Source organism: Aythya ferina (genome assembly GCF_964211825.1).
Source record: "Aythya ferina genome assembly, chromosome: 2".
Classification (NCBI taxonomy): Eukaryota; Metazoa; Chordata; class Aves; order Anseriformes; family Anatidae; genus Aythya; species Aythya ferina.
This window is the reverse complement of record NC_140297.1, coordinates 122,454,113-122,482,076: the sequence shown is the minus strand read 5'-3', so window position 1 is coordinate 122,482,076 and position 27,964 is coordinate 122,454,113. Positions and strand designations below refer to the sequence as shown.

The following is a 27,964-nucleotide window of genomic DNA, read 5'->3' as shown; positions in this document are numbered from 1 at the left end:
ATTTTCTCAGTCCTCTTTTGAACAAGAAAGGAAAGAGATGTTAGAGATCATATATGCTCATAAGAAATTGCAAACTTAAGCAGGGTTTTTTTTTTTGTTTTGTTTTTTAGCAAATTGCTAGTAACCGTAGGAAGGAGAAGCTACTGGAATCAGAGTGTGATAGTCCAGTAGCAGGCTTTGCCAAGATTTGAAGGATGGAAAAGATTCTTCACTGAATAATTTAGCTCCTTCAACTGCATGGATTATGCATACAAATATTTCCTAGAGCTGCAGTTACTACAGGAAGGTTAAGAATAGGCTGAGGAGTAGTTTATATGATAGCAGCCTCTACCGTGAAACAAAGGAAAGAAACCATTTAAAATTTTTGAATAATGTCTTTCTTAACTGGACTGAATTTGCCCTCAAAACCTCACAGATCCAGAAGGTTTAAATGTCAGCTAGAATCAAATGATATAACTGTAGACTCTCCATGTAGGAACAGCCAACCGTGCAGAGCAGTGTAAAACCTCCCCAAAGGCACATTTTGGCTCATGTACTTTTCCTGGCGTGTTAAGAGATACAGGAGCTTTAAATGAAGAATTGCTGAGCTTTCAAATAACAAGAAGTCTATCTGTGAATATCAAGGGAAAAAAAAAAAAAAAAAAAACAGTTTTGACTTGGCATGTGCTAAGCAGTGATGACTGTCTCACAACTAACAGCCCCGGTCCAGGTGTGTTTTTTTTTTTTTTTTTTTTTTTTTTTCTCAATTTGCAATGGCTTCTATTTTCAGTTAAATAAATTAAAAAAATTGCACACATATACTCTCACAGTTACCCTGCCAGGAATTTAAATTCAAAGAGATGAGAAGTAGACAGTTTAGATTTAAATAACTAACTGAGGGCTAAGCAGTGCAACGCCAGCTCCCTTAAGGAAGCCTACATGTTTGAGATGATCGTATGTATGACTAATAGCTACATAAAATCTTTCCAAGCTTTGTTTCTGTAAATAGCAGCTATAGTAACCCTTGTAGTTTAGTCTTTGGTGGAGCTTATTCCTTGCTTTACTGTAATTATTTTCTTACCAGTGGAAGTGATATGAATAGAATAATTGTCTTTTAAAATCTAAATGCACTGCAGTTGTTTCATACAAGCTCTCTTTGGATACTCTCACTGACTGCAGAAACTCTGCCATAACCGTTAAAAACCCCTATAACACTACTGCTGTTAAATAACTGTTGTGATTTGATATGTGAGAACATACAACTTCTTCTTCCCAAAGCATGATTTATTGCATCCAACATTGTCAATACCTCAGATATGAAATATTAGAAATGAAACTGTTGGCATTTCACGTACATTGTTTCCACAGGTCAACGCTGACTGCTGATCACTCAATTTAAGGAGCCAAGTGTTTGTATCCTCCTCCCCAAATCCACAGAAATTATCAAGGTTATCTTGGTACAGTTCCCTCAATGAATATAAAGATTGATACGCATTTCAGAACAATAACATTTAATCTTCAGTTCAGGTTAATTTAATTTAGTCATACATGTTGACAGTTATTCTGAAGATCAGTGTTTTGACATTGCATTTCCTCTAGATATTTGGAGAGTTTGCTTTGACTCATTTGGAAGAAACCTTGAGGAAGGTCAGCAGTCATAGCTGAAACATCACTTTCTTGAGTGACTGTCAAAATAAATAATTTAGACTAGCATAGGTTATTGAAGTCAGTGTTTCTTTTGCAATATTCTATGTTAATTGAGAGGGCTATGTTACAAAATTTACTTTTGCAAATAAGTTTCAAGGTTACTTTTACCATTCCTCCAGTCACATCTTTCTGGTTAGATAATGTAGAAATAGCCAAGAGTGTTATTACTGTCAGCTTTTTGCTCACCAAAACCTCAGTTCAAAGAGGACACAGGATATTTTTAGGATGCAAAGTTTATATTTACTTTGGCAATATTATGTAAAGTTGGCTTAAGAACTGGGACATCACCTTGTGACCTGAATTTACTGGTCTACCACTGATTTGCTGTTGCCTTGGTAAAAATTGTGGTTAACGTTTTCTTACACTGCACAAGTCCTGTGAAGATCAAGAATAACAGAAGAGCTCATATATGACAATAATGGAAGTAATGCAAGCATATTAGATATGTAGCCAACTGAAAATATATAATGCATTAGAAAGCATTTACTTCCATAACTGTGTATACAGAAGGATAAAGCCATCCTTATCTACTATGATTCCCTAGCTGAAATGACCAAGTGTCTGTTTATATTTGGGCCAGGTTAGAGATGGTGTTTTGATCATGGTTAGATGACTTAAGATCGTTTAGGTCTTCAGGAAGATGTCTTACTATACTTTTGTAGAATATTATCCCAGAGACTGATGTTATGTTACTTGTTTATATAAATGTTCTCAGACATTGGGATGGTCTGTATAAATACCCTCTACATATGGATACAGCTACATTAGCAATTTTTCTGAATTTACTATGAAATGTAACCAGAAACTCTTTAACAGAACTGAATTCCTGAATTCGGTCTTTCACTTAAAACAGTGACTAAGCTTATCCTCTCTAAAACATTATCACTCTTGTTATAAGTAATGAATACCTAACAACTTAGAAGTAATTACTAATTATTTTGAGTTAATGTTTAAATGTATCTTCCTCAAGTAATTTAGGACACCACACCAGCCTTTTATCCAGAAAGAACCTCTGTGCGAAATAATTCTTGAGCTGAAAAACTGCTGAGAGTAATTTAAAAAAGGAATTAGTTTTAAGGAATAATGGAGTTAAAGAATGGTTTGGGTTGGAACGGACCTTAAAGATCCGACTCTCTGACATGGCAAGGACACCTTCCACTAGATCAGGTTGCTCAAAGCCCCGTCCAACCTGGCCTTGAACACTTCTAAGGATGGGGCAACCACAACTTCTCTGGGCAAATTTTTCCAGTGTCTCACCCCCTCATGGTGAAGAATTTCTTTTTTGTACCTAATCTAAACATACTCTCCTTTAATATAATGCTGTTATCCCTTTTCCTGTCACTACACTCCCTGATAAAGAATGTCTCCCCATCATTTCTGTAGGCCCCCTTTAAATATTGGAAGGCCACTATTAAGTCCTAGAAGGCTCTTCCTAGAGCCTTCTTTATTCTAGGCGAAATAATACCAGCTTTCTCAGCTTTTCTTCATAGGAGAGGAGCTCCACCCCTTCATGGCCCTCCTCTGGGCCTGCTCCAACAGGTCCATGGCTTCCTTATATTGTGGGCCCAAAAGCTGAATGCGGTACTCCTGGTGGGGTCTCGTGAGAGTGGAGTAGAAGGGGAGAATGACCTCCCTCAACCTGCTAGCTACGCTTCTTTTGATACAGCCCAGAATATGGTTAGCTTTCTGGGCTGCAAGTACACATTGCTGGCTCACGTCGAGGTTCTCATACACTGGTACCTACAAGTCCTTCTCAGAGCTACTCACAATCCCAGCCTGTATTCATGCTTGTGCTTGCCCCTGCCTAGGTGTAGGACCTTGCACTTGGCCTTGTTGAACCTCATGATGCTCCCACAGGCCCACCTTAACCAGGTTCTTCTGGATGGCATCCCTTCCCTCCAGCACATCAACTGCACCACACAGCTTGCAGTCATTGTCAAACTTGCTGAGGGTACTCTCAATCCCACTCTTCATGTCACTGACAAAGATTTTATACAGTGTTGCTCCCAGTACTGACCTCTGAGGAACACCACTTGTCACTGGTCTCCACCTGGACATTGAGCTGTTGACTGCAACACTTTGTGTGACCATCCAGCCAATTCCTTACCCACCATCCATCAAATCCATGTCTCTCCAATTTAGAGACAAGTATATAATGTGGGACAGTGTCAAATGCTTTGCACAAGTCCAGGTAGATGATGTCATTTGCCCTTCCCCTGTCCACCAATCCTGTAACCCCTTTGTAGAAGGCCATCAGATTTGTCAGGCACGATCTGCCCTTAGTGAAGCCATGTTAGGTGTCATCATCCACCTCTCTGTTCTCCATGTGCCTTAGCATTGTTTCCAGGAGGATCTGCTCCATGATCTTGACCAGCACAAAGGTGAGTCTGACTGGCCAGTAGTTCCTGGAGAAGTACTTGTTCTTTTTCCATAATTGGAAAAAGAATAATTTCATTACTGGCTAAAATTAACAGCTTTCATCAAGAAAGAAAGAAAATCAAGAATTGTTTGCTTCCGAGTCGTATGTTCTCATTAATGTATTGTAATAAAATAATGTGGAAATAAAATGATTTAGATACCTCAGAAAAACAAGCACTTAATTATGCTTGTATATAATTAAAATTTTTAAAAGCTTACTGAGCCACAAGCAACCTAACCACCATATTATTTTTTTCCCATACTACGTGTCTGTTTTAAACTCACAGTATTTTTGACCATATGTCTTATAATGAAAAAGTTATTGTCTTCTAAGTGGTGAAATTTTTCCTCATGCATCACATTTTAAATCAGGCAAAAGTTTTCTTCTGTCAAGAGATTAATAACATCTAACCAAAATACCTTCCCATCTCTTTGCTTGTCTACTTACTGCAAAACAGAGCCATCACTTCTTGCATTTTTTTTAGCTTCTTGTCATTTTCTCATAATCAGAGACAATCTGGAGAAAGCACTTGTCTCGTTGGTAGACAGATATATATCCCCTTTTAACCTCTAAGCTGGCTGACTGCATGTTGAATTTCAGCCTTGTAGAACTGAAGGCACATGTTAAAGAGCTGCCATCGCTGTAGCTCATGAAGGAATTTGTGTTGTGGACGGTTACAACACTTGCCAATTACAGCCTCATTCAGAGAGTCCAACTTTCATGAAAAGAAGTAATTATTGCTTTTAGCTGTAGTAAGTGGTCCATTATCATTTACTGAGCTTACTTCCTAAAATTTGGTACAAGTCATCACTTAATTCCTTTACTGACAAGTCAAAAGAGTAAAAAAAAAAAAAAAAAAAAAAAAAAAGACTGATTAGCTGCAGCATGCAGTAATGTTGGCTTAAAATTCGGTGAAGTTTTTCAGCACAGGTGACTATTTTTATAGTATATAGCCTTGCTCTCCCTTCCTTCCTTTTGCATTTTTGTATGCATTACTACTTGAAAAGGGTTTCAACTATGCTTCTTGAAGCAGATGAGAAAATTTAGCAACTTGCATCAATAGTATCCCAATGAACATTAAATCCCTTCCAGGAGGATGAATTTCAGCACAGTTTTAATCAAGCAACGAGGTTTCTTTGAAGGCTCATCAACTTCCAGATGAATTCTATGCTCTTGTGATAGCTGCAACATTTTTCTTACACCTCAGTAGGGATATGACAGCAATAAGGCTATTCCACATTCGGAATATATAACTTGAAGTTATACATGATATGTTTCTTCAGTGTTATAAGCTTCATGTATATTTGGTCAACCAAATAGGATTTTTGTGCCTGCAGGAGACTGTGCTTTGTTCAACTTTGTTTGACCTTAATGGTAGGCTTTTTCTTGCTCTAAAAGTGAACAGTGAGATTTACCAGCTGAATGGCTCGAGTTTCACAGATCTGTTGTATACTAGCATGTTTTTCTCCAGCTTCTCCGAGCCTGATGTTCTCTAAATTTTGTCTTTCTTTTTCTATTCCTGAATCATTCTGTGTATTAGACAAGACAGTGGTAAGACTTGTCTATAGGGTACTGGTTATATTCCTTAATTTATACACGCAGTCTAGGGATCCAGTCTAAACTTTCAAAGAGGTATCAATACTCTTCTTTGAGTATTTCGTAGGGTATTTTCCTGTACATGTCTGATAAGTGGCTTCTTGCTGATTCATAGCAGCTGTTCTCTGTGTTGGCTAGGACATAAACACATAAGACATAAACCCTTTCTTTTACCAGATAGATTCCACCTATACACGCTGAGTGTCCACTGTAGTTTTATATCTGTAAACTTACCACCCGTCTTGCCTTTTTAAAACAATGCCAATATGATCTTTTATAATACTTAGGTTAGTGTCTTTTATCTTCTCTTCTTGAGTTACTGAGCAGTAGTATTTCTCCAAAATACTGCCGTTAATTTTTCAATAGCCAGGTCCACATGAGTGCAACATGATACACTAGGGCCTTTCTCTGTGGAGAAGATTAATTCTCTTTCCTTTTCAGGATTAATTCTCTTTCCTTTGCCTACATTATAGGGATATAATAATGTCCATAAGTATCAGCCTGATGAAGAAAGTACTCCACACTCTTAGCAAGGTAAGTTCTGATGCCACACCAGTGAATTGCAGCCATATTTACCTACTGCGCTATAATTTGAGGAACATTGTTGCCACTTATCAGTCCAGTTGGAGACAATCAATGACTAACTCAGTAGTCTTTTTGTTTAATTAAAATAAGATTTCCCCCCATCCTTTCTAATAAATTTATGTCCACTGACAGGCAGGCACAGTCATCTTACCGTTCAAACACTCTAAGGCACATCCTTAGAAAATCATCCCACTAAAACCTCCTAATCTCTTTCCAACTAAATTAGTAATTCTAATTTATTTGCAGTATTTTAGGTGCCAGTATTTTCTTCTTTGTGTCTCTTCCCTTGTTATTCTTCTGCATGGCCCTCTGGATGATAGTACTCCGTAATCCTGTATCTCAGTTACTGGTACCACTTACTACCATTCACAGAATTAACACTTTTTTTTTTTTTTTTCCAGTTATCCAGGATACTGTGATCAAATCTCTCTTATATTAAGGTAAACCAAAATGGTTAAAGCTGACTTATCTATCATAGCTCACAAGGAGATATGATTTTAAACTGTTTTATTTTAGTTGTGCTGGTTTTAGTCACTAACAGTTGACAGATTTTCTACTGGCACGTAATTTCCTTCATCTTTTCTTAGAACAGTTTGTCATTTTTAGTTTTTCTTTATACTGTTTCTGATTTCTTCCTTCTCTCTCTCTCTCTCTTTTTTTTTTTTTTTTTTATTTTTCCTTGTTGTAGTTCATTTTAATTTTTCTAGCTCTTCTTCTTTAAGTAATTTAATATTTAATTCTCTTCATGGATTTTGGCTGTTTTATGCCATTGTTTTTTTATGCCATTTCCCCCCAAATAATGCTCACAGACTTCTCGTAGGTATCCCTTCTTTAGCTGGTGTAAAAGCCCTCCTATCCCAAAACAAAAATCTTTTAACCATTCTTTAATAATACTTGTGAGTAAATAAATCTTCTGTGGCAACTTTTCCTACAGCAATCTACATCAGGTAAGCGAGACTCTTAACAGTTTAACTTCTTTTTCCAGGCCAGTTAGATGTCACATGAGGCAATTTTAACACTAAGGATCTTTTAAATTTAGGAATGTAAAAATTCCAAACCATAACTTGCATGGGTACCTGTCTTATCTGTTGAGTTTCTGGAAAACAAACAAACAAAACATGACTGTTACAATCTGGTGATTTGTCTCTTTTACTTTTTTTTTTTTTTTTTTTTTTTTTTTTTTTTTTTTTTTTATAATTCAAATCCTAAAATAAATAGATCTTTTATAAGTGTAATTTAGCTTAACCTTAGATAGCCTGTGGATATCCCACTAACCTCTTATAATGCAGAACTTCGAAAATATAATTGAATATTGGTCCTTCAAAAGATCTTGTTCTGCACCAGTTAGACCTTCATGTTCAGCCTGGTTTACAAATGTGTTCCAAAAGCCAGAGACCTACAGGGACTTAACCCCAAAGGGCCAAATTAGTGACCAATAGCTTGCTGAAACTGTAGTTCAGATACTGAAAATATAAATTAATTAGAAATTGCTATCCACATGGCATCCTTCTTTTCCTGCTTGCTATAATTCCCTGTACTATAAAGGCCAAGCATAAAAGCAAAGGACTGAATCAGGCTTTGTGCTAATTTCTGGAAAGATACCCAAGATTGCCTGAGTTATGTAGGGCAAACTGACAGCAACAGTGACATCTGCAGAGCTGGTACTGTCACTATCAGCAGCACAAATGTGTTCTTGCATCTTTTATGAGTTTAATTCAGCTGAGGATAGAATGGATCTTTTGACAAATTCTGTTCTACAATTACAAGTCTGTTGCTCAAAGAGAAGGCTGTTTCTCAACTGAGAAATCAGAGACTTTGGTCATCTGTAGGCTGAACTGCTACAGTAATTTAACACAGAAGCAAGGAACATATAATCCAATTATGGGAAGTAATATCTAAATCACCCCAATTCCTTTTTTTTAATGGTTTGCTTTGGAATCCATTAGGACAAAAGGATCTTTATGTATGTAAAATATTAATAAAATGAAAAATTGAAGTGATCATACTTAGTTGTAAGTGAACAAAGTACATTCATTTATGTTCCTTATAAGTATCGTCATTCAGACATTCACTGTCCAGAATATGTTGTCATGGTATCCAATATGGCCAAAAAAATAGTAATAACAAATGATGGTGGTTAGGGAAATGTAGCAGATTACTTTTTTTGGTTTGATACCTAATGATGCCTTGAATAGTCAAAGACAAGGACCTGTTTGAGGTGCAGTGGTAACAATGTTCAGAGGGTAAGCTCTGGAAAAGCATGACCTAATGATGCTGAAAATACAGAGAGTAGAACGAATATTAGAGTATTTTTTTTCATTGTTTGTTTGTTTGTTTGAGAAATGAATAGATCTTATTAAAAATAATTTGGATCTCAGCTTCTATATACTAACTGGGTTAACATTTTTGAATTAATATAAGTTATGTAGCCAGATCATATAAGTCAAGATTCTGAGCCCCTGCCCTTAAGGAGACCTTTGGATAAGATTTTGGTTTTATATGAGGTCAAAAAAAAACCCTTTGCAGCCTGTGACCAGAAACAGGCTGATGGATCTAGTTTGCTAACATGTGAAAGTATACTGATTTAATTTCAAATGTTATGTTATATTTGGTTAGTTAAGACTGTGATAAAGGAAATGTTTATCAGTCTCTCTGTCTTTTCCTGGCCTGAGACTCAAGACCAAATATGCTGGCCAATATGAAGAATGTAGAATTGCTTTCATATGAATGCCTTGAATGGAGAGATTAGTTGTCTTGAAAGAATTATTTTTTCTGTGACAGATCTTTAGAATTGTTTTCTAGGGTGCTGGGAAATCAGTGGCTAGTCCAAAAGCAAGACAAAGGAGCAGTTAAAAATATCCTTCTCCTTCCAAATCCTGTAGAAAAGATGGCAAGATTAACGTATATGTGGCTGCATAATTTTTTTCTGCTGTCAGTCACCCTTAATCTCTTCCTATCTTTGGCAGGCAGGAAAACACAAGGATTTGAAGGGCCAATTCAAAGGACAGGGTGGCAATCTACTTTGCTTAACTGTAAGACAGAAGCTCTGAATGGAAAAAGCTCTCAAAGATCTGCGTATCGCAACCTTTATGTGATGACAGCAGCAACCACATCCTTGCCCAATGAAGCTTTCCATTGGTGTTTTCATAAGAAAGATGATCTCAACCTTGCAATCAGAAATGTTTATCTGCTGTTGAGCCAATAACAAACTCAGAGTTTAATGTAGTTACGTCCTTGAGGTTATCCTAATTTACATCAGAATCTTCCCCCAAAACATCTAAGACTTTTCCTGTCTAGGTTTAGTCATCAGCCATTCTACCTTCCCTCTTCAGTCAATGGAGAAAGACAGACATCTCCTGAAAGCAATTCAGAGAGCTCCTTCAGACAGCGATTTGACCTGTCTTGCTGCATGAACTATATATAGAGCCATGATTTTTAGCTTGGGCAGTATGAACTCATCCTCTTTGTGTCCTGGGCTTTGTTTTAGTAGGTAATAAGTGATGAATCTGTGGTGCTATATACTAAAAGCTGAAAGTTCCAGTTTTTTTAAAACCTCTCTTGTAAACCCACAGTTAAGAATTGTGGTACAGATCAGAGGAAGACAAAACAAGGCATATACACATAGAGTACATGTCTCCCACAGTATTCACAATCATAACTCTGAATATCATCCTTCCTAACAAACAATGTTTGACTGTGAATAGCATTTTAGAATATCTGAAGTACTTAGTAAATGGTCAATTCATAAAAGAACAATGTGACAAATTTTGCCCATGTACCCTACATAAAAAAGGGACAACAGCTACTTAAAATGTTTTGCATTTATCATCTTTAGGAAAAAAAAAAAAAAAGAATTTGGAATTTGGAATCACTACCCAATCCCATGGGATATTTACTCTGTGTCCAGTGTGACCCTAATTATAATGATAATATAATGAAGAAATGTTCCATCTCTTCCTGTAGCTGCACAGTGGCAATCTGCAGAAAATTGCCTTCAGCTGTAGATATATGAATCTATGTTTCCGAACAGTGAGCTGTGTTCTCACAACAGCACAAGTTTTTTTAAGGGATCCTTTCATGAACTGTGATTAAGAAAGGAGAATCTCTCATACTGTTAGAAAGCACCAGGCAGCCCAAAGATGCCAAAGCCACCAGATGCCAGCTTAATTTAATATAACTCAAAAAAAAAAAAAAATCAAAAAACAAAGCAAAACACAAAACCAACAACCCTACCACAAAGCCCAAAAGGGCACTAGCACTGCCACTAGTGTGAATTATAGATGGTTGTGACCTTATTCCAAATTAAAGTACATAGCAAGCTTGCATACTCCAGTGCCACAGTTGCAATTCTGACTAGCAATGTGTGAATATCTTCTTTGTTAGTCAGTATTTCCATGTGCTCATCACTTCTAGAAACTTCCATTTACCACTGTTATATTTTCTAATTCAAACACAGTTTTTTTTTTCTTTTTCTTTTTTTGTTCTTTTTCCACAAATTTCAAGGAAGAGTTCAGCTTTCTCTCTCTCTCCCTCACTCTCTCTGTCTCATCATGCCAAGTGAAAAATGTTTTTTCCCATAATAATTTACTTTAAAATTTGTTACAATCCTAACACCAATGAAGTAGGTGGCAAATAAGGTGACATTTGGCTGGGTGGGAATTCTGAAGTGTGCTTCCAAAATTCATTTTGATTTCTTCAGTTTGCGTTGCTGGAGTACTGAGAGCTTCATGCAATTCCATAAGGGAAATTAAAAAAAAAGAGTCAGAGCTGTGAACTTACATTAGTTCTTACTCTTGAAGCAGTGCCTTATAGCTACATCCTTATAAAAGGCTAGCTTCTCAGTATCAAGGGATTTCTCAGTAATCCTTGTGTGAACAAGTATAAAAATCAAGGCATACTCCTCTATTAAGAGCATTCTATATTTTTTTTCCCTTTCTGGTTATTGGCATTTTGTCAAGGAAGAGAAGGTCAGTTTTCATTCAGGTAACAAACTAATTTCAGTCAGACTACAAAAATTTAGCACCTAATTGAATATATACTGAGAGCACATGAGCTGCCTCCTTTGTGGCCAGCAGGATGGAAGAATATTGCAGAGTTTTTCTAGCTCATTACCAGAAGCCTTGCTGTTGCAATCTCAGTGGATGGAACCTAGCAAGCAGGGAACATCATTACCCAGTCTATCTTCCTGCCTCTGAAGGACAGTAATATTTATTGATTCTCAGGAAGAAATAAAGGGATCTTATAAGCAGAGCAGCAGATGAAATCAGTAGACTATTGACACTGAAAAAGAAAAACATGAAAAGCAGTGTGTCAGCAAAAGGCCTGTGTAGCTCCAGCTGAAGAGTGTAAGGCACCTTTACAAGCAGGAGAATGGTGAAGAGGGCTTATGAATTTTGCCCTCCTGTTTCTGACTGGATGGCCAGGACCAGATTGCTTGCATGGTCTAACTTAATAATTAAGGCCAATCCTTCCTTGTCATTGTGCTTGGGGTTTTTGCACTCCGGTATTTGGCAGCCCTTGTTGAGCCATGAAATGCTTACAGGCCTGTGCCAAGGGCTGGAAGGTTGGCTGAGGCCACCTGCAGCAGCTGGCTCAGTTGTGGAGCGAGTTAAACCCCGGCCATCTGAACAGCCCCGTGGGTATGAGGGTTTGCAACACTCACCCTGTGAGTGGTGAAAACAAAGTGACAGTGACGGGTTTGCAGCAAAGGTTCTTTGAAGAAGTGAGGCCTTTACTCAGCAGGGTCATTTAGGGCCTGCTAGCTCCACACTGAGCCTTTGATATGAACTTGATTCCTTACACGTTCCAGTTTGGGGTTGCTGGAGGAGGTCTGTAATGTAATCCTTTTCTGTTTAGAATCATGTAAAAAGTGTACTGGAGTTGCTGAGGTTGTTTTTCAGTACTTTGAAAAAAAGGAGCTGTACAACTACAGGCTGTGTGGCTCTGTATTTTAGTTTGTCCTCCAAGAAGGAGCAAGGCGAGGTGACCTCCTGAGGTCCCTTTCAACCTCAGCCGTCCTGTGATTCTGCGACCGTGCTCTGGTGGGGAGCTCCATCTCCCAGGTCAGCCCACTGCTATCTGCAGGGCCTCGTGCTTGGTGGCATGGCACAGGAGGTTAAACTGCAGCTTTCATCATCAGGGGGGAATCTGATCTCTGATACCGGCGAAATGAGTTCTGGTAAGTGCACCAAACGAGTCAAGGCACCTTGCTGAAGCTTGTGTTATATGAGACCACATTTATAACGTTGATCTGTATCGAGTCAGGACGTGTGACCTCCTTTGTCTGATGTGGGCACTGCTATAATCTATACCTTCATTATCTCAAGTGCAGGAGCACTGTAACCCCACTCTTGCTGTCGAGTCACAGCTGAACACTGCTGTGAACTGCAGGTGCCCTGAAAGGCGGCCATGCAGTGATGAAGTGACTTGTCACGCTGGGACCGCCGTGCATTACACCCATTGCCTTGGGAGCACGCCGGTCACCAGCTAGAACGGAGGGGAAATTCATGTCCTCTGCCTTGACCTTTGCCTCCCTGGGTGGCTCAGGGCCAGCTGACCTGCAGGGACATTTATTTCTCCACGCCATGTGCTACACGTGTGATTACAAGTTCAGGAGCTGGGGGCCAGCTTAACCTTTAATAGGTCCAGGATGTGACCTGTGCATTTTTGCAGGCACAGGGAGGAATATGATGATGATGCATACATTTAAATAGCGTGCATGCCTATGATCATCTAGTTTGACTTTCAGCATGGCAATGATCCTTCCCTTCCACTGGAATCTCTGTGTGATGTACATAGGTATGTGGTCAGAAATATGGGCAAATATTTTGCCTGCTCTAAAATGCTCTTTAATATGTGATCATTGTTAACATTTGTAAAGCAGATAGGATTTCCTAAAAATAAACCTTGCCCAGCTACCAAGACCAAGGTGAAAAAATAGCTGGGACTGCTTTTTTCAAATTATGTTGTTGATACAGTGATTACTGTGACTGAGTTTTCTGCTGTAGTTCTTTTGGCCCTTTGTTTCCTGAAGCTATTATAAATATTTCAGTCACTGTGTGAAATGAATTTTAATTTTCGAAGAATTAACTGTATAGCTTAAATATTTATAAAATATTATATATGGAGACTATTACAAATACTCCTTAAATGAATCAGAAATAAAAATGGCGTTAGGAATTGCGATCCTTTAGAGCATTAAAAATTACTCCACTAGGTGGGGAACTTGCATCAAGTATGTAACTAAATTGTTAGCACTGAAATCATAGTTGCTGCTGCAAAAACTAAATTTCTAACAACTGTGTAGTTTTTGTATACTTTCCTTCTATCAGTTCTGATGAAGAGCATTTTTAAATTTTTGGCATAGAAATTAGGTGAGGTTTTAGAATATTATATTAAATTATGTTTAAAAATAATGTGTATTATCATATATTTCTTGATATTTTAGGTAAAGAAAGGTTATCAACTTTTCTGTGAAGTTGACGTGTTTAAAATTTTTTTTTTTTTCACTATCCAGATCATTCTAATGAGGTATTTACTGCATGGACTCTCCAAAGGAATAATCTATGAAAAATATTTGAAAAAAAAATAAAAATCATATTTAACTTGATCCCAGTAACTTCAGAAAAGGATTACTTTATTTTTTTTTCCCCTGATTTTGTAAACATGGCCAATATTAAGTTATCAAGTTCCTCAGAAGTAGGAAGGGGACAAATGCTGACAAAAGAGAATATTTTAAGGTGTCTTTTTGTATTTGATATAAATCTGAGTATAATCATGACTTGGTTTAATTTTGGTGTTTCTGCAGATTCAGGAGCTACAGGTATTGCAATATTCTGTAGGTTCCATATAGGTGGGAGGAGAATGAAGATTAGTGGGGCCAATTTTTCTTAATCTAGTGGCATTAATCTGTGGAAACAATCTGCTAGGAATTTGCAATCTGCATGTTTGTCTGTTAGAAATAATTGAAAAGAGGTATAATGTTTGTTTAAGAGTCAGAATGTGAAATTTCCGGGACCCACAGCTCCAGAAGGGGACAATTCTTACAGGACCAGTGCTTGTTGGGGTGTACTAACTAACATTAAGCTTCAACATGGATTTAGAGCTAGGATTTGGAAATGTAAGAACAAAGTGATTGTTTTCTGAAGGGAGTGAAGAATCAGGAAGAGGGCAGCATCTGAAAGGGGTGAATGCTCTATGTCCTCCTTTACTCATTACATATGCTAAATTAGTGCAAGTGTTAGATCTGGGATTCATGAATTCAAGTCTTCAAGACATTTGTGATTTATTTATTCTGTTGGCCTGGCAAAATTAGGAAGACGGCTAGTGATGACAGGGTAGAAGTGGCATGTACTCCTGTTATGTGGTTAACCCTGCGAATAATTAAGGTCAGAGATAGGGTTTGGAAATGGATTTCCAAGATTTCATCTTTTAATATATTCTCTGTGGCTTGCTGAACTCAGAATACAAGACAACCAGAGTTGGTAAAGGCAAATGCTGTGTGTTTTATTGTTGGGATGCACAGTGTCATAATTAAGATTAGGGCTAGCAGTGGCCTGTGCATGAGGTTAAGGCTCTACCTTGCTTTGAATTTAGGTCTGAGATTAGGTTTCAGGTTATGAGGCATGCTCTCCTATTGTCAGTCCTTCCTAACAGCCCAGATCATTGCTGCACGTTATTATTCCTAACAATTTGGAAATGGGCAGTTTTTTGATAGGATAAAGGTTCTATGTTGTTTTGCAGAAGCTAGATTTTTACAGGTGTACTGGCTAGGGTTAGTGTTAGGAATCAGGAATCTGAAGTTCACTCCCTCCAGTTTACCGTTGGATTCTCCAGAAACGAGGGAAATACAGGGATGACGTATTTCTCCATGATAATTTGCTTTCCTTTAAAACTAAATTGCTGTATCCACTGCAGGTGTTGATATCAATATTAGTGTTGGAGCTACGGTTAAAGTTTGAGGTTTAATATTAAGGGAACCTCCTTTTTTTTTTTTTTTTTTTTTTTTTTTTTTTTGCATTCTATAGGATTTGGGTGATTGTGAATAAGGGAGACAACTGGATGGACCAGCATTTTATATTATCTTTTACTTCTGGATTTCCTTTGATTCATCCATATAACTAGATTTTACATTAGGATGTGCACTTTATATGACTTACAAAGACAGCAATAAATAAAACTTATTAATATTTATTTATATTAATAATTACTATCAAATAATGACCTTCAAAATTATTAAATAATATAGGGGAAATTTCCTCATATTCTCTGTTCTACTAGAAGGGGCTCCTCCTAAGAGTTAAGTTTAGGTTCAAGTTGGAATTGAATTTAGAACTTAGAAATCTAAAGCTTCAAAAGTACAGTATAGTATATAGTCATCTTTAGTAAGGTCTACCAAAGTGTGGAAAAGGCAATTTGAAACAAGATATTACTGGAATTAGAGGCCATATCCAACTAAGCATAATTGAAATTGAATTTAGGGCTGGGGTTTTAATTTGGAAACCCAGTATTGTGGTGGTTATATCCCAGCCAGACCCAGTACAAGAATTTCAGGAGCCCAGTCTGGTATGGCACCTTATAGAGCACTCTGAGGTAGAAATGGGGAATTTATCACTGGTGGGCAACATGTCGTCTTTCTTTCAGTGATGAAAGGGAACTCCTGCCAGTAATTAAAGCCAGAGTCAGGGTGAGGGTTTGTTGGCCTTAAAAGCTCAGTTTATTGCTGATCTTTATGTTGACCAGAGAGTTAGAAGAAGCATTGGAAGGGATAGAGGCCAGTTTATTTTTTTCTATTATTGTCAGTCCCAAAGGTGTAATTAAGATTATGAGCAGGGATATGGCTAGGGTTAGTGTCTGGGTGTTTAAAACCCTGATTTAAAAGCCTCAAGTTACAGCTGGTCTTCTCTAATGCTTCAGATTTAGGGCGGGTGCTCATGTCAGTATTGGCCATTCCCAATTTTATTATTTTGTTTTCAGAATTCATCAGCTGCCCAATATTAAAGCTAGGACTTGGTTTGGGGCTGGGGTTTTGGAATCAGGGCATCCAAATTTCTGGTTATTGATGAAGTCTGGAGTGCTGCAATGTTAAGAAATAGCTGCTGGTGAGTTAAACTTTGCCTTTGGTAGTGGTGTTTTGTATTCACTTCTGAAGTATGGATTTATTCCCTGGCCACAGTTGAAGTGGGATTGAGATTGATCAGCCATCTCATTCACCTCCCTTCTGAAGCTGGCAATTATTTTACCCAAATGTAAATCCAAGCACTTGATAATTTGCTTTAGGGTAACTTCCAGAGAGTTTGGCAGAGGACTGCACTGAATTTGGCTTTGTCTGCCAGAACATGTATCCACCACCCATTTGTGTTCCCAGATTTGCATTCTCTAGGACACACATCATGACACTGGTATTGTACTGGTGAGTAAATCCATCTCATTGCTCTGGACACTTTGAACTGAAAAAAACAAAACAAAACAAAAAAAAGGATTTATGTTTTATGTTTGTTGGTCAAATATCTGTGCCAAAGGAGGTGCAGGCCAAACAGTGCTAAAGGGAAAAAAAATGAGAAGAGGATAAGAAGTCTGCTCAGATTGTGTTGGTGGTCAAACTTCTGCTGCTGGTGGATCCACAAAGGTGGTGCAGACATACCAGAGGTTGCCGACTTAAAGGCCTCACAGCTTTTCCAAGAAACAGACAAATCAAAACTGTGGATTGACAGGACTGGTGCTAGTGTAGAGATGAATGTGTATGCTGTACAGTGACAGGACAGCTTTTGTTTCACTTGACCTGCAATGCTCACAGAATAGGAGGTACTGCAAAAACTGTCGAGGGCTGACATCTCTGTCCTCTGCCATATAAATGAATAGGCATCCGTGGCCATTTAATACTCAGCTATCTTTTTAGCTTGTAACATCCTTTAATGACTTATTTCCTGTAATGCTTTTCTCTCTTTTTCTGGTACAAGTTGGAAAATATTGACAGAGGGCAGTGGACTGCTACGCACAGGGCATGCCTGCTCTGTTTGTTCTCTGCTTGCATGTTGGGTAAAAGGTAAAAGGGCGACAGAACCGGAGAGACTTCCTGGAGGAGGAGGAAGATGGATCCTTCCTGGGGAAACATCTGGGCACAGCTGGAGCGCAACAGTTCCAGAAACTGGAGCATGGGGGAGAAGAGCAAGGAGTCTCAGGCAGAGACTTTTAAGAGGGGTAGGGAACATCTGCAGGTAAGAAATGAGACATTTCCCAGGATCCACGAGAAACAGCAGTTTTCTTCAGTCCAGAAAGCTGGCTGTCACTAAGCCTGCATACAAGGAGGTCTCTATGTGCAGTGTATAAGGCAAATGGAGAGTTGTTTATAAACTTTTTAACATCTCTGTTCTACATGCTTGAATCACTTTGAGTTTCCTGGGTATAAAAAGTGCAGGATTCAGTTTTCTAGGGAAACATGACTTTGAGTTTAAAAGTGTTGTTTTTTTGGGGGGGAGGGGAGAGAAGGAGTGTCAGTACTACAGGAAAAAGGTCCAGGCCTACCCATGTCAGGGTCTGGTATGCACAGACTCCTTCTCAGATGGCAAGATCACAACAACTTTTCTGGCTGCTGCACTGTACCAGTTTTGTACCTTCTGGTTTGGCAATAATGAAATGTAATCTTTCAGCTTTTTTTTTTTTTTTTTTTAATTTTTTCTTCTTTTTTTTTTCTTTTTGAGAAAACATATCTTGTTTCTTTTCATAAGTGCTTAAGTGTTCAGAGTTGTTTAAATGAGGCATAGGTCAGTGTACCAATTATTGTGACAGGCTTAAGGAATGCTATTGTATTTATATCTTACGAGTCACCTCAATCACAGTATCTGTTTTTTTTTGAAGGAATAGTCTATCAAGACTTATCATTTAATAAATCAATAACTGTAACTTTTTTTTTTTTTTTTCATTTTTTTAATATACAGAATTGAGAAGGATTACTTGATCAGGAAAGCAAAAGATCCTCTAATTCCAAGAGTGTTAAGCTTTTTTTTTTTTTTTTTAAACAAACAAACAAACAAACTTTTTTGCTATGTTGAGAATTGCTTGGTTCCTAGCACTTTGTTCTCCATTCTTGACAATTTTTCAGCACACGTTTTGCTCTGCCAGCTCTTGTAACCATTGTAACAGTCTGCATGTGCCAGTGCAGGTGATGCCACGGGAGGCTGTCATACTCTCAAGTATGATGTGATGGACAGAGAACAGAAAATAATTTATCTCAGTTGTGCTTTGAAGCAACACAAGTGAGAGCCAGACTGAGAAAAAGCTTCCTGCTTTCAGATCTCTGTATGGAAAACTTCCAGATAACTGGATCCTCTGAGTAATTGTTTTCCATTTAATTAAGGTAGAAACAAAAGATCAAGAGCCAATATGTCCGCAGTCAGAGATAAAGTCATGGGACACAAAGTACAGGTGTAATGAAGGAGATTTTTGTTTTAAAGTGTTATATCTGTAGAACAAGTGAAAATCCACAAGGAGGAAGATTGTGAGCTCCTTCCTCTTGCCATAAGGCAGCTGTGTAAAAGTGATCTCAGCAATGCCAATGCACAACACAGAGACATAAGAAAATTCAGTATCTGCTCAGGTAAAACTGTAAGCCTTATTTTGTGTCCAGAAGACAGCATATTCAAGCATCTCTAACCTTAACTTGTCAATTCAAACATGTTTCCAAGATGACATTTTTTGCTTATTTTGCAATTGCAAGTCATGCACTCTGCATGACTTATTCTGTGTAAGGGAAATACTGGTTTTCTGTCCAAAAGTACTTCATCAAATCTATGTTCTTGAGAATGCAAGAACATTTGTGCAAGTCCCAGAAGTATGACTTTCCCAGGAAAATATTTGAACAGCCCAGTTTCACACTGGCATTATTACATCCCGTTAGATCAGTGAGATTATAATTCTGGAGCTCAGGAGCCACAGGAAGAAATTCTATTTTCTATTTTTCTCTGTGCCTGTATCCTCCATCAGTTGAAGACTTTTCAGGGATCATCTTTTCAGTCTGGAGACATCAATAGTTAGGCAATCATGCAAGGTATATGTAGAGTTAGGTGTGCAAGAGTGGAGTCTATGGAGCTACTTGTCAATATGCAACGATAATAAGAAATCCCATGTAAGCATAAACCTCGTTCATTAAAAAAAAGCTATAGCTCTCCACCTTCAGCAGCTATCTCCTGAAATTGGAGTCCCTTTCTCAGAAATCCCAAAAGCAGACAAAAGGCAGACCAATACAACTTATTCAGTGTTTTGAAGCATTCGCTGCTGTATTCAAACCTGTTTCTTCCATCTTTGGAGGTGACGGAGCAGGGGGAGTTGCGTGTGGATTTTGTAGTTTCTTCTACTGCATTTTTGCATGCTGTATGAACTAGTTGAATGGACTTTGGACTGTTCAGATCACTCCAGGCTTTGAACTCCTCTTGAATTACTATAGGCAAAGTGGAGGCAATTTAAGAGGACTAGTTGAGAGAATTTATCTCTAACTTACTTGAGACATAGTAATAAATTCCCTTGGGTAGTGGGCAAGGTTGTTCAATTCATGTTCAGATTTAACCTTAAGTCTCATATATGTAGATTTAAACTCTAAATTTTGAATAAATGATACGGACATCAGAAGGTAAGGACAAAATATATATTATTTTGTTTCTTAATTTTGCAGAAGAAACACATTTTTTTTTCCTTTGTCCAAGAAAACCAGTCTCACAAGGCCTCACAAGGAGGAAAAGACAATGGTACTTCCATCACTTGTGAATTCCCTTTGAGGGCATAAGAAATTCTGCGTGTGCCCCAACCATTTTATAAGCAAAAATTAGGTATCTGAATTTTTCATGCCTTTCTGGAGCAAGGAGCTGCTGAGTGAGGGCTTCAGGCAGGTGAGTTTCAGATTCGATATGTAAACCCCAGGCCCTTTGTATGAATCCAGGTTTATATCAACATCCTGTGTTCCTGTGCTTCTGATGGCTCCATGAGAAAAACCTTAAAGAGCGGGAACACCCCCTTTCTACAATTGCAGGGTGAAATCCCAAACAAATGGCAAGGCACCCATCAACTTCACTCATGCCAGGAATTCACATGTGGTTAAAAGATAACTAGTTTTGTTTTTATTGTATGTCTTTCCCCTTTGTTGATGAGCCTTGGCAATGAACCCAACATAATGAGACTTACAGAGCTTCCTTGGACAATATTATTATTAAAAAAAAAAAAAAAAAAAGTAAAAGGAAGCTGTCTAATGTGTCTAATAATAACTGAATGACAGCAAACTGTTCACATGGTTGTCTTTGTCAGCAGGGAAAGTATTTAGTGATTAAAGGGGGAGGGGGGCAATCTTATATTCCTATGAAAAATGCAAAGCACTAAGCAATGAAGGATGGCAGAAAATATGCCTGTCCACAGCAAACAATGGAAATAACTTTTCATTAGCACCATTCTGAAATACTTAGCTACAGTTCTGACTGAATACTTCATATACAGTTAATGAGTGAGTTAGCATATAGGCTCCTTTTCCATCCATGGCCAATCTCAACCCTTATTTATACACAGATAATGTTTTATGACAAAAAATGTAAATCAGACTTCTTGGTGACCTAAGAATATTGCATTCCAGTCTAAATATTTTTTCTATCCTATTATTCACAAAAAGATTTTTGTTGTCCAATTGGAAAAAAAAAAAAAACACACATTTGTCCCAATATTCAGCCTTGTTCTCACTCCTTCAAATATTTCAAATTAAGTGTTGTAACAACTATGACTAATACTTTCTGGTTTTCACTTATTTATTTTCAGACTGTGGTGCCAGGATTTGTCATTCTTATTTGTCGTTATGTCTTTTGTACAAGTTTTTACAACATCTTGTTTTGTTACTAATTAAAATGTAATTGTTATTACCAAATTGTTCCTGCCAGTTAGAACACAGAGCAACAGCAGCTATTCTAGCACCTTCCTGTCTCCTGGGATATTTTAAGCTACAGTTTTACTTCATATTAACTGATTATAAATTGACTTGGTGCTGTTATTTGTTTTGTGAAATTGTTCTGCATATGGCCAGCCTGTTTGTTTGGCTACAGGCACTTCTCAGCTATTGAACCCAAACGGGTTTTTGTTTGGGGCAAATGTTTGTGTAATGTCCAAAGTGTTCTTCACAACCATGTTAAAAAGAAAGTAATTGATCTGCAAATTGTCCTAAAATCTGTCTACTTGGATGTTTCTCTGTGAGTTTATATTAGAGGATGGCACAAACATGGCACATGGCACATGAAGTGCTTTGGCTATCGGGCTGTACTCTGTGTTGTGCTCTTTTTTTTTTTTTTTGCTTCCTTGTTCCCTCATTTAATAAGACACATCACAGTAGATACTTATGAAGAAGGCATTCCAGTCTGTGCCATCACCGTGATCAAGATTTTGATAATGGATTTATTCACCTGCATGGGTTTATTCCATTTTCCATCCTTATGAGAAAGCTACCTGTGCTTAGGAAATTAGATAATTAGGTTTGCTGTTCTTTTTTTTTTTTTTTTTTTTTTCTTTTCTTTTTTTTTTTTTTTTTTCAGTGAATGTGGAATTTGCTTACATCTTTGACAATATTAATGTACGTACATCTTTCTGGTTGCTTCCCTCCCCTGGTTTTAGCTGCATGTTCAGCCCGTCCTAGTTTGGTCATGTAATATATTTTTCATCAGCAAATCACACCTACTCCCATGCTACTTAAAAGATTTCCTTTTTGTCTAAAGTTCAGATGTATCCCCATCTATTGCCAAATGCTCCATTTCATCCATGTGCCACTGCCTTTTCCAGGCACTGTTTTCGGGATTCCTTGTGATGTCCTTTACCAGTGTCATTTCTCTCCCTTTAGGAATGAGCAGAGTTTTCCTGAGGTCAGGGGAGGAAAAGGGTGTGCCACTAAAGCCCCTTTCTGCCTTCCTGCCACAGTCACCTCCTGCGAAGTGATAAGGGCCTTCCACTGCTGCTATTGTTGCACTGGACAACTCTGCAGAGAAGTTCCTGGGCAAGGTGTGGGATGCTGCCTTTGTGCTGCTGTCCCCCAAGGTACAGGGTGTCAAAGTCTGGTCTCAGCACAGGCTGACTGTTGTGCAGATCCCATTGTATGTAATTGTGCAGCACTCAGTGTTGGAAACAGGATTCCAGACTCCCATTAAAGCCTCACATGCTGAAATGTTAATATTTCATAATTAAGAATATTACACAGAAATTATGCTGTTATGTTATGTATAATTTTTCCTATTCATCAAATTTCAGATTTTATTTTGCATTATTTTTTGGATGCATTTAAGCATTTTTCATCCAACTTTGTTGGATAATTACTTATCTGTCATCTGTTAATGTCTGCTTGACAGCTAAACAGCCAAATCCTGGCATCACAGCCAGGGATATTTGCTAGTTTGCTGCTGTTGCTTTCATGTTCATTGTTTGCTCTGTAATGGCCCTTAAACATTTCCCATGCCTATTTGGGCTAGAATGATTCTTTACATAATGCCTTAGAGGAAAACAAGGTTCTTCTAATAGCAATTAAAATTAGCAATGATATTAGGCTAAGAATTTAAAATCACATCTCATTCTGGTGCAAGTTCCCTTTTATCACTAAAAAAAAATAATCAATTTTCAGCAATGCTGTATATCTCATGCATAATACACAGTTTCAGTGATTTACTTCTTGTTTTGGCACAGGCACTGTTGAATGATATAAGAGCTAATTTTGTTTTTCTGCTTTAATAGCTTATACTGTCTGCATAATGAACCCTGTCTGAGCTTCACCAGGAGAGTTAGACTGTTCAGACACTTCTGTTGGTACAAATTTCCTGTTCATTCTCTCAGAAGTTTCTCTTATCCGCAGTTTGAAAGAAAAGACCACACATGAATAAGGGTGAGACAAATCCATGGCCTTGGGATTTCTTGGCAAGGTGGTTTTCACAAAACAGGAGTGGAACAAAATAATGAGATGGGAATCTTGGGATAAAAGAATCGCTAATAGCACTGAAAGGCATTCCCAGCCATGCTACACATTTTGATAAATGACATTGTCATGTTTCCAGTGGATCAGATGAGGAATGGTGCCATACTTGGAGAGATGCTCAAGGAAGAAGAGTTTTTTTCTTAGCCAGAAGTAGATTTTCATTTATTTATTTATTGAATAAAGGCAAAGAAATAACAGTGCAGACTACCAGTTAGATCAAGAATTTGATATATATGGACGTTTGGGATGTTTTACCAATTGGAAGTATTCCTAGAAACTGATCTTTTGGATTCAATTTCCTCTATTAAAAAGCAAGCAAGCTAACAACAAAACACAACACACACACACAAAAACAGTTCAAACAGACATGAAAGGGGAAACTGGGAGAAACTTGTACAACCTCTACTCTTAATGTTCATCATAAAGTAAATAAGGTAAATAAGGGTAAAGACAGTTGTGAATAGAGCTAAAGGAGTACAGTAAAGGAGTAAAGAAAGAACAAACGCTGTTAAGAGTAGGTTACAGCTGAGATGTAACAGAACTGCTGGAAGGCAGCAAAACTAGGGTAAAAATCCTGTCTGGGAATGGGGACCAGGCAGCAAGGAATGATGCAAGTGCACGTATCTTAATGCAAGCCAACATATACTGCTGATACATTTCTATGTTTCTGAGAGGAGGGCTAACATGTTTTTGTTTGCCAGTTATCTTAAGCTATGTCAGATTTATCCTTAATGTTTACGATATATCGTTCTATGTTAAGTAGATGCAATTTAGCTTAAAAATAAACACCTTTTACATAGGAAGGCTTTGTAAGATTAGTAAGTGGATCTAAGTGTTGGAAAATACTTTTTTTTTAGTAATAAAAAATGTGTAAGTGCATGCATCTGTCTGCCTGGATTCAAGTGGAGTGTTCAGATCCTAAATTTACAGTGAAACAGTGACAGAAAATAAACAAAGCCAATGCTGAACACACGCTTTGCTTTATGCATTTGTGTTTGCATAAAACACAGAGGTCTGACAGCTGTGTTCAGTAGGCAGAAAAACAAGTAAGTTGAAGCTCTCAGAGTGTAGTCATTGCATTCAGACAGGTGGGATTCCAGCAAGCTAAACTGCAGTGAATACCAGCTGGAAATCACAGGATGAAAGGAGTTAAAATGCTCTCTGGGGACTCTGGTATGACACAGGCACTCCAAGCATGTCTTGCAAAAGCTGAAGGCCACTTTTAGTGCTGAGGTAGAGCTAAGTTTCTGCCCCGTTTGAAAAATGTCAAGAGAATTGGTATAGATTACGTGATGCCATGCAGTGCTTACGCATTTTCTGTAAATCCCTGACAACTGTATCTATCTAATGAAGCAGGTTGCAGCTATGAGACTTGGGAAAACTAATGTAAAGAGATAGGGAAATGGGCTGGTGATATTCATCTTGTTTCACCTGCCTCAAGTGATTCTGGTTGGAGCCATTTGCACATCTCTGTCTCAAGTGCTCTGTGAGAACAGACACCAATCTGATTCTGGAAAAATTTTGTAGGCAATAAGAGTGAGGATAATGCTTTCTGCAGAGAGGTCTTGATGAGTCCTCTGTCAGAGGACTTTTGTACTATGCCAAGATAGTTTTCTTCTGTTTGTAACAGCACTGTTTGTCATCTGGGTTCTGAGGGCATGTAGCAAAGATGGAGCAGTTCAGGCCGAGAGGACCATGATGGAAAGTGATGGAAAGCAAGAATGAAGTATGGGTTGGTCCTTGTGTCAGGATTACTGGGTATGGGATGAAAGGAATAATAAAAGCAGTTTTGGATGTCTAAATTGATAGACAGGGCTCATATTAATTCCTATAAATAAGAACAAATGATATACACTGAAAGAAATACCTGGAAGGAAATTATAACACTTTGAGGTTATTTCTTTGACTGATTTTTCATTGACTTTATGGCAAATTCCACTGCCTCCCTCTGAATTAGTGGGGCAATGTTTTCCATGTAGTAGCTCAACTGCAAAAAGAATGTCTCTTACCAAATCTTTCCACCATGACACAGAAACCATTGATTTTTCTCTGCCTTAGCAAGGTAGAGTTTGCCTGTTATATTGTGTGAACCTTTGATATACATTAGCCACAGAAGCTACAGCAGCTAAAACTTGTGGTAATGCAGGTATGTTATCTCTGGATGATGTGGTAGATAAGTGGTGCAACTGGCACACAGGGGCTGCACTTTACAGTCACTTAGCTGGCATGCAAATGTGGTAGGTCATAAAGCAAGTTGTCACTCTTTGCTAGAATCACAGAATCATTAAGGTTGGAAAAGACCTCCAAGATCATCTGGTCCAACCATCAGCCTACTACCAATATCACCCACTAAACCATGTCCCTAAACACCTTAAGTTCTAGCATTATAAACAGAGTTAGTTGTCTATCCAAGCTTGCAAAAATAAGTAAATAAATAAATACATAAAAAAGTATTCTGTCATATTTGCTGAATATTGACTTTGGATATGTTCTATTCCTCTTTATAATAGCATCACTGTCAAGTCTCTCAGTGTGACTTAAGAAATGTGTGCTTATGATGTACAGTATGGTGGTTCAATAAACCACCATCAATAAGTCAGAAAATACTCCTGTAAATATTCCTCTTTGCTTAGTGAAAACATAAACGAACAGCCAAAAAAAACCCACCCACCCATACATCAAGGATTGTATTAGGTACTATATATATTTTGGAAAGGTCAGTGTAAGGAATTGCAGTAAATCTAGGACCACCTTCAAACAGATTAACCTCCAGGTAAATTTGTGAGCAGCAGTGCTCTCTATTAACAAGATGTCTCTGAAGGCCTTGGGCTGGCCAATAGGAGACAACAGTCCCAGGGATTTAGGTAAAATTTAGGTCAAATGAATGATCTTTAAAGCATATTTCAGAAAATGCTCTAAAAAGTAAATCCAATTGCAATGCAAGCTACAGCTCAGCAGATTGCATGCCCTATGCTTCACCATGAGAAAGTCATCTGAAGAACAAGCATTTTTATTTAGAGGAGAAACTAAACAATTGGGAAAAAATACATAATTTGAAGCTTTTTTAAGATTACGGGCTAAAACTTCTTGATTAATTTACTGAAATTAAAAATCGGTAGTTAAGTGTGGTGTTTAAAAACATTATATTGAATGTTTTATTTAAAAGATATCATAAGAAAATGGCCAGTGCTTTCAAACTAAGGAATTTAATTAAAAAGGAAAATGTGAAACTTAAATGTTGTGACCTTTTTATTTGCCCCACTCCCTGTTTCTGGGTGAATTTATGTGCTCATGTTATCCCAGGTTCCCCACTTCCAGTCCCCCCAGAGTTCATTTACTTTACACAAAAGCTTATTTGCCCAGCTCTGATGCCAGCCTTAAATCTCACCTTTTTTGTAGCAGGGCCTTGGAAAGAGACCAAATTGCTAAAGCTTGTGAGAGTCAGAGAGTAGCTTGCTGAAATACTGTCTCTCTCTCTCTTTCTCTCTCTGTCTTTCTTTTTCCAGAGAAGAAGTGCTAATGCTGTGATGCCCAGCCTGTGGTGTACAGATGGTGATGGTCAGTACAGTTAGCATGTTGTAATAACATAATATTTCATATCCTGACCTCTGAAAATTGATGTCATTTATATTCTGCACATGGTAGATTTAACTGTTTCAAAAAGGCTGGAGGATTACCTGAAACATTATATTCAATATCAATATGTGTTTCAGACCAGTAAAACAAAAAGAGAGATTTTACAGATAGAACTGAGCTTTTCCAGAGAAATTAATTATTTTTATGTCCCTGGTAGAGAAGATATAATATACGGAAGGGACCTACCTTTTTTTTCCATTTGAGAAAGTGAGAATTATGTCTCTTCAAAGTGTCTCCAATTTGAGACTCAATAAAACCAAGCCAGATTTTGCAACCAGATTTAACAGACCATGATAAGCCTAGACATATATTTCCTACAATGTTACAAAATGTTGGCATTATTTAATGGAACACATAGCATTTATGCTTATTGCAATGACCATCCCTTTACTTGTGTGGTGCCACGCACACACACTGTGCTTTGTGTACGCCTGTTATTAATAACGCGTTTTGAAGTGGTTCAGGGCAGAGTGCAGAACCTGGTCCTGTGTTAGATCTTACATGCAAAGGTCTTGGCTTAATCTCCCTGTACACACCTGAGTGTTTCTACACAGCCAATGCATGCAAATGAAAGCAGATGATTTTACTGCCATCATTCCTCCATCAGTGCTCCTGAAACAGAGAGGAGGCAAAATGAAACAGAACCTAGGAGTGAGTTTTCAGTGACAGGTTCAATCAGCGTGTTGCTAAGATGGCTTTGAGTCCTCCCTTTCTCTTTGCTTTCGACCAATGTAGCTGGACTGCGTGAGCTGTTATGGCTCTATGTGCAGAGCTATAAAATGTATGACATTTAATAATTAAAAGTCTTCTACCATCTTCTACCATTTGCAGCAGAGGTACTGAGTTGAAATGTCAACAGCAGCAATCCTCACAGAAAAGAAGTAATAACCGAATGCTTTTTCACACTCTAGGATCTGAATCCAGGAGCTGCATCACTTAAAAGCTGTGCCTCCCAAAGGCCACTGTGAAGTCCATGTAATATACAGAGTGAATGGTAGTCAGACTAAGCACTGACAGGGTAAAGTAAATGAAAATAACCAAAGGAAACAATATAGTACAGTGCAACA

General features: G+C 37.9%; 2 long non-coding RNA genes across 4 annotated transcripts in view; one reads left to right on the top strand and one right to left on the bottom strand.

Annotated features, from left to right (window-relative positions):
• LOC311431801 overlaps nt 1-27,668 on the bottom strand; it is a 32,038-nt gene extending 4,370 nt beyond the window's left edge. The window contains exon 1 of the long non-coding RNA XR_014689651.1: nt 26,650-27,668. This is a non-coding gene — a long non-coding RNA (uncharacterized lncRNA). The remainder of the gene's footprint in view (nt 1-26,649) is intronic.
• The window catches only part of LOC311431799, a 38,395-nt gene that overhangs the window by 164 nt on the left and 10,267 nt on the right, over nt 1-27,964 (top strand). The window contains exons 2-9 of one of the 3 annotated variants that reach the window (XR_014689647.1): nt 1,348-1,392; nt 4,034-4,067; nt 6,175-6,235; nt 6,688-6,726; nt 11,362-12,464; nt 17,245-17,502; nt 19,953-20,166; nt 22,143-22,336. This is a non-coding gene — a long non-coding RNA (uncharacterized lncRNA). Of the gene's footprint in view, nt 1-1,347; nt 1,393-4,033; nt 4,068-6,174; nt 6,236-6,687; nt 6,727-11,361; nt 12,465-17,244; nt 17,503-19,952; nt 20,167-22,142; nt 24,511-27,964 lie in introns of those variants that run through there. The other 2 variants (XR_014689649.1, XR_014689648.1) reach the window with 2 other exon arrangements.